This window comes from Amphibalanus amphitrite, unplaced genomic scaffold (genome assembly GCF_019059575.1).
Source record: "Amphibalanus amphitrite isolate SeventyFive unplaced genomic scaffold, NRLGWU_Aamphi_draft 000251F_arrow, whole genome shotgun sequence".
Lineage (NCBI taxonomy): Eukaryota > Metazoa > Arthropoda > Thecostraca > Balanomorpha > Balanidae > Amphibalanus > Amphibalanus amphitrite.
The window spans coordinates 143,601-151,399 of NW_024881746.1; positions in this window are offsets into that span (position 1 = coordinate 143,601).

The following is a 7,799-nucleotide window of genomic DNA, read 5'->3' on the forward strand; positions in this document are numbered from 1 at the left end:
GATTCATACATAGGCGCGGGAACTGGGGGAGGGGGCAGTGGGGGAAGCTTGCCCCCACAGCTCTGCGGCCGTGGGGGCGGTGCCCCACAACTTTTCATGAGGCCAGGAACTGTTGGTCAGCTTGTCCTCCCCAAAAACGTGGGTCACAATATAACGGAAGAAAGCATGAAAGTGAAAAATCAACCTCTTTCACTGTCTCCGCAACTCATTTGGCAGATTAAAACCTTTATTCCAGGTTGCCAAAACGGCAGTTTCTTCACTCAGCTGAGACGGAATATCTCACTTTTTTGCAAAGATTTTCGTTTTTGTTTCGTTGAAAAGGCCAAGGTCTGAAAACTAAGTGGCCTAAAACCGATGAGAAAACTAGATTTGGGGGTAACCTAGGTTTATCTCCATTATGGTTCGCCCCCCCCCCTCAGTCTGGAAGAAGTTTCCGCGCCACTGATCGAGATGCGATTGCTAAAAACACAATTTTCTTAGGACCTCGAAGCTGTGACTTCCAAAGAGAGGTGACAAGTATAGCGCATTGTGGCCACCAGTTACTGCCTCTCTCCTTCATCTTCGCCTCCGCCCTACGTATCCTTAACGGAACTGCCCCCCCCCCCCCTGCCACCAGCAGGCACATTACGCCAACTTTATATAGATAAGTTCACATTCCCAATATACTTTATAAAGCAAATTTAAAATAGGTAGGAGCGTTCTTATCTGTAGGGTCGGGGCGCGCACGGGGACGCGCCGAGACGCGCTATGCGGTGCAGCCGGCGCCCAACGGGTGGCGGCCGGGGATCAGGTGGCCCGGGGTGGGTCAGTCGCCGACCGGAGACGCGGGCTGCGGAGTACTTGTACCGACTTAAGTTAAGGACTGCTGTTAAGGACTACTTTTTGCTGTTGACTACTTTTTGCGCACCTATTAATTATTTGCGTGTTTACTTTTTGCTTGTTGACTTTTTGTGTGTTGACTTTTAGCGTGTTGACTTTTAGCGTGTTGACTTTTAGCGTGTTGACTTTTAAGCATGTTGACTTTTAGTGTGTTGACTTTTAGCATGTTGACCTTTCGCGTGTTGACTTTTAGCGTGTTGACTTTAAAGGGACCCTCCCACCTTAACATTAGTTTTGAGTTGAGATAGCCAAGTTTGCGGCCAGGCTCAGAAACCACCATTTATCCTGGTCGCAACCCCCGCAGCTTTATAGTGTTCAAGAAATTTCTTCCCTTTACTTGCAGGGTGGGACCAGCGTAGTCCCTATCTCTTAACACTAACGGACTCTGATGACGTCATCAAGCCCATTGACCGCGCGTTATAAAATAAAAGTCTTATATTTCAAAAACGGGTGAATATTTTTCGGTGAAATTTGGTAGATGCTCATTTTCGCTCTTTCTGATTCACGGTACACCACTTTTATGCCAATTCATTAACTTTTTTTAAGGTGGGAGGGTCCCTTTAAGTATGTTGACTTTTCGTGTATTGACTTTTGGTCTGTTGACTTTTAGCGTGTTGACTTTTAAGCATGTTGACTTTTAGCCTGTTGACTTTAAGCGTGTTGACTTTTAGCGTGTTGACTTTTAGCGTGTTGACTTTTAGCGTGTTGACTTTTAGGCGTGTTGACTTTTAGCGTCTTGACTTTTTGCGTGTTGACTTTTTGCGCATTGACATTTTGCGTGTTGACTTTATGCGTGTTGACTTTTAGCCTGTTGACTTTTAGCGCGTTGACTTTTTGACATGTCGGCTTTTTGTCTCTTCGACATTATGTCTTTTGACTTCTTGCGTGTTGACTTTTAGCTTGTTGACTTCTGGCGTGTTGACTTTTTGGCAGGTTGACTTTTTGTTCATTTGACATTTTGTCCTTTGACTTCTTGCGATGTTGACTTTTTGTCTGTTGACTTAATGTCCTTTGACTTTTTATCCGTTTACTTTTAACGTTTTGACTTTTCATCCGGGAATCGGGTCGGATGGACCCCCCCCCCATGGTTTTTCGCGAATAACTCGCGTAAAAAGCGGCCGATCGCGACGAAACTTTCAGTACCCTCGCAATGATCAATTTTACACCTACCCTGAAAATTTCATGACCCTGACCCAAATGACCTTTGACCTGTGACCTCTTTTCCGAGACCATGTTTGGCCGTAATCGCGATTTCGCGTATGTCGGCTCGCACTAGCCGCGTGTTTGCAAGCTTTTCGTGGTTTCAAACGTTCAAACATGTGATTTGATGTTACTCCCGTGTGTGTCAAGGTCACCTGAAGGTCAGGTCAGGTCATTGACCTTTGGTGACCTCGGGTGACCTCGGGTCACTTTTTCGAGTTTTACATGTTTCTAGGCTAGTTTTTGGAGCTGAATTCGAATTTAGCAACCATTTGAACATTTACGAAGTAGTTTTGGTGACTTCGTAACATGTTACGAAGCTGTCAGAGGCGGTTGACACGTACTACGAATACCCGTCACGACGCCTACTGGTTGACCTGACCTGACCTGACCCGACCTGGTCTAAATGCTTCAAGACATCATCTGTGATCAAAACTAACACGATATTCGTGATCAGCACCCCGAAAAACCCCTTAGCAGCCACACTTTACGACTTTTTAACAGGTCCCGATTTTCCCGACTTTGGGTCATTGACCTGACCTGGAAGGTCAACCAATGACCTAGGACCTTAAAATTGGGTATCATCGGCTTCCTCTCGTCACGGGCAACACGCTCGTTTTTTCCGCGAAGCTCTAGCTCGATCAGGGGCCAAACGGCAAGGGGGGGTCCAACCGACCCCCCCCCCCTACACATTAGAAGCTGGAAAACGCCGCACACATGCGAGGGTTAAATGCTTTTTTTCATCCAGAAACATTTGATAGGAAAATAAGTTTTCCACTATCTTTGGTACATATTGACGACGATATTCATTAGGAACTTTCAGCATGTTCATCGAGTTATTCCCGGCAAACATTTGAGAGCGAGACCCATTCATCAGCTCTTTCTAGGCCTGAGCTATTTGTTTATTTCTTATCCTTAGCAACCGACTATAGAATTTGGCACGCAGGCTGATAAGTCCATGATTTTGTCCTTAAAAGGTTGCTGGTTAATTTAACACATCCAAGTGTGATTATTCTTCGCTCCCGAAAATATAAATATGTTTTGTTGTTGTTGTTCTCCTTTAGCTTAACATCAAATGCTATCGTCCATTTATGTAGAAATAACTAGGATTTAATGAAATGGAAACGACTCTTATCTGTTACAATGAACATCGGTACTATTCTCTCACAGGAATATAAATGTTAAATTATTTACTTCGGCTAGCGTGCATCTGACATTTATCGTGTTGCTGTTCTTGCATACGATTTAAATCATCTTTTCATGCCACGAACGATTATGACGTATGACTTAATTAGGTCACTGATAGCAATTGCGATCACCAACAGCCGACAAAGGATAGTGCTCCTCACTGACAAGTAATGGGCTCCAGCGCCCCAGTGACCGTCTCTCGCTCGGCGGCCGCGCTGCCGGTCCCATGTTTTGACGGCCAGCCGCCGCGCCGATTCACCCCTCGGAATGCGTAGTGGGGGAAGGACACGCAGGGGGGAGGGGACGCTCCGGCCAGGCGGCGGCGCACAGACGCCGGCCGGCCCGCTCGGCGCGGGGGCGCCCGCAAATGGCGGCCGGCGCGGTGTGAAGGGAGTGCGGGCCGCTGGACACCGAGCCGGATTGATGACGTCACCACCCTAACTACGGGTGGATTTATGTAAGATACAGAGTAGCGAAACAGGTTCCGATGCAGCATTTAATGTACGATCAACACGTTGGAAACAAGATTAGATTTGTGGTCAATTAGCTCATTCTAGTATCGCAATGAACCCATTTTTTCCAATGTCATGGGTAGGTAATTGGTACGAGTAGGTTTGATCAAATTTAAAGTGAAATTATAAACTCGGTTGGAAATGTTAATAAATATCTTATCTCTTAAATTTGTCAGCAGTTAATCAGTGACATTTGGTCATGTTGCAAATAAAACACGGCGATTTATAAACCGGTCCGTCGCGTCGGTCAATCGGTATGAAGCCCTATTGGTTTATGATCTGTTGAGTGCTGGTCTACTAGCTATAGTTTCTCTCTCTCTCTCCCTCTCTCTCTCTCTCTCTCTCTCTCTCTCTCTCTCTCTCTCTCTCTTTCTCTCTCTCGCTCTTGGGCTTCTCAGCACCGATAACAACGAGCGATCGGAGGAAGATATTTATAGCAACCAAGCGGAGGTGCGCCCATGAACTGGGGTCAGCGGACAGTGTCGCGGGCCGGTGGACAGTCTCGGAGGCCGCCGGCAGCGGCCGGACCTGGGCCACTAATGATCCGCTGGTACCCCTCGCGTCGTCAACAAAGGGGAGAGACGGGGTCGGGCTGATTCCGGCTTCGAGTGAGCGGCGGCCGGGCGGAGTTAGGTTATTATGAATACTGCGAATGATACACCGAACGCTACCGTGCGGCACCTTATGGTGGAGAGTGGATGACGTCACGCGAGAAGGTGTTATCCCACCGAGAGGGGATCATGATTAGCACCGGAGTTAAATAGAAAGGCCAGTTTAAAATTGATTATTTAACGTTAATATGTTCAACGATACGTGTTCGATGGTGAATATTAAATGGAAATTAAATCTTAATTATTAACCAATTTGCACCTATACATTTTAAATTTTCATTATATTTCATATCAGGGTAAGATGCTAGCTTGATTTTAGCTTGTAAGCCGTAAGGATAATAGGACTCCATATCTTCCCATTGAGAATAGAATACCCGACTTTGACTCAGATAGCGAGGCCGTAAGTCTATGCATGTCGCTCCCCTGTGAGTGATATGCCTGCCAACGTGACTCTCGCACTTACTTTAGGTATTGGGAACAGGGTATGGGTTGCAGTTGCCTAATGAGAATTTGTCACGGGACGGGAAGGGAACATTGCTGCTGAAATATTTGCCTTATTTTGTTGGGTTACGTTATTTGAAGTCGGTCGTGCTAATTATGGGTTTCTGATTGGATGACGGGCTGGTGAGATATTTGCCCTTATCATCAGTATGTTCCTTTGAAGGCGTCCACAGTTCGAGCGAACATTCAAGTGATCGGTTTAGGAACGGGTGAGAGAAGTGAGCGGAAGGGAAGAGAATGCGCACAATATTAAACGAAATCTTTTAATTGACGTTCAACTGCGAAGAAGGAACCACACATGCTAGTCCCCGATCGAGTAGCTCCGGCCGTGCAGAGGTCCTTTGAATTATGTCATTGACGACAGTTTAACTATCAGCAGCAGACAGATAGGGCTTAGGGCACCTATAGCGCTGATAGAAGAGGATGAGTGTGTAGCCGAAGAAGGCTAACCGTTTGGTCGCCGGTGTTGTCCCAAAACCCGTGGCTATACGGAGACGATGCAGGCAGCCCGGACGGACCTAGTTACCCAGCCCGGTTTTTAAAGGATAGGTTAGGTCCACTATCTCTCCATCGATTGGAAGCGCAGGATGACATTCGAAAAAGCGACGAGGTAGTTGGGAGACGGTTAGGACCCCTGGCGTCCCATCGAGGAGACGAATGCCGCCGGATGAGTAATGCCCCGCGAGGAAACGTATGATGCCGAGGGACAGGGGTAACGCTATATACCGAGCATGTGAGTCGGGTGATCGCTGTAAGACGGTGCTGGCCACACCGCTGTTAGTCGATTTACCACGGCCGTGCAGAGGTCTTTTCGATTAGGTCTGTGACGACAGTTTAACTACCAGCAGCAGAAGATAAGGCTTCGGGCACTTATAGCGCTGGTAGTCGATGATGTGCAACTGCCAGCAGCGGACAGATAGGGCTTCGGGCACCTATGGCGCTGGTAGTTGAGGACGCAAGCGTAGCCGACGAAGGCTAACCCGTTTCGGTTGCTGGGCTGACCCGAAAACCGCGGCTATACGGAGACGACGCAGGCAGCCCGGACGGACCTTAGTAACCCAGCCCAGCTGTAAAATTTAGATTAGTCCCCGCGGAAAACCCTGACTTAGGAGCGTCCTGCGAGCCCTGGTCTAGGGACTGCGGTCCGGAGACATTTAGTTGTTTTGTGTGTAGGCATTTGGTATAGTCATGGACCCGCTGCAGGTCACATAGCTCAAGGAGGGAGTGCTGAAGCATGGTGGTTGTTGTATTATTCCTTTACCGAAAGACAGTCTAGTCTGAATTGTATGCAATGGTCGTCTGACTTACAGAAGTCGTGAAGGGGAAGCGTAACTCGACTAAGGCAATGTCACATTTGGAAGTCAGTGATTTATCAGATACCTCGAATTGAGCTTATATCTCGAATGCGTTCGTTTTTTTTTAATTATTTCGCGATTGTTTGACCAGTATGAACTTGGGTACCACTGGGGGATTGTAGGTAAACGGGGAAGGGACAGGTTCGCCACCTGCGATATTTTATTATGCATGGAAGGATGAATGAATGGCCGTGTGAGAGGAGAGTCAATGGGGAGAGCGTGAATGCGTTATATACAGTGGGAGGGAGGCGCCCTCAACTCAGGGGATGACTTGAACAGAGGTGAAAAAACCCTGCTACTCGCCTGCGTGCGTAGGTGACAGCCATAGGAATAACGAGACAGATTCGAGCATCTCAGTTGATGCATCTAAAATTGATAACTAGTCCGTTTCCGCTAAAATCAAAGCTGTTTCCCATAGAGGGCCACTATGGACCATGGCACAAAAATTTAGCAGCGTCATCTCTTTGTAGACAGCTTGGGCTGAAAAATCCCGCCGGTACGACAGCCGGTGCGTTGTGAAGCGCCATAGACAACGCAGGAAAAACGGCGACAGCGCGACAGCTCGTCCCCGCTCGTCGCCGGTTGAACGGTGGCGGGGACCGGCGCGGCCTTGGCCGCCGCTGGAGTAGGGGAGGACCGGGCGACTGGGACGGGGGACGTCACATCTGGCCTCTGGGCCACAACTGGGGTGAGGTCCATGACCATCGGTCCCAGAAACTTGGTAGGAGCGTTGATAATTGGTTCTGACTACTGAAGCAAAGGTAAGTGAATCAGTGACAACTGACAATCCTTTCCTGGGTTCTGATTGAGCTGGGCCCATAGCCCATAGGGTTTACATAGCCTTGGCCCTTGGAACTGGGTCAGGAAGCCAGGACGAGCTAGGAAGTCGATCAGACCTATAGGTAAGTTGGATTTATTTTGCTGTTGTTGTGTCACTGAAATGTGGTGATGCGTTGTAATGCCCAGAGGCCGAAATTTGAAAAGTCAGTTTCTTTCTAACATTCTAGCCTCATTTTCAATTTTTGTAGGCCTTCAGGTGATGAGGAAACGTAAAAATATGGCACCTACTGTTTCAAGATGACTTGTAAAAAAAATCGTGACAGCTAGACATCGCGTAGGTGACAGCTTTTGAGTTTTATTCACCTCTGGACTTGAAGAACAATAGTACAGATGAGATTTCGTTGAATAAAACAGAAGGGAGCGTAGGCAGAGAGAAACATCAGGCAACCTTTTAATACCCCATTGTGAATGCCCACCAACCCTGTGACCTATGCCGCTGTAGTAGTGCGTAGCAGTCAATGTGCCCGCCAGTGAATGACCAGCCTCGCACAAACACTGATCAGTAGCCCGACACCCTGCTACAGAGCAGACTGACGGGACAGACTGGCCGCGACCCTGGCGGGGCGGTTATACAGAGTATAGGTGGCGCCACGATCGAAGGCGGCCAGCACGGGAATGCAGGCATTGTTACAATTAGAGAGCAAGTATTTCAATGGGGAATGATTATAGACATAGTGCAACCAATGAGAGTAGTATAAGTAGTTTCATAGACT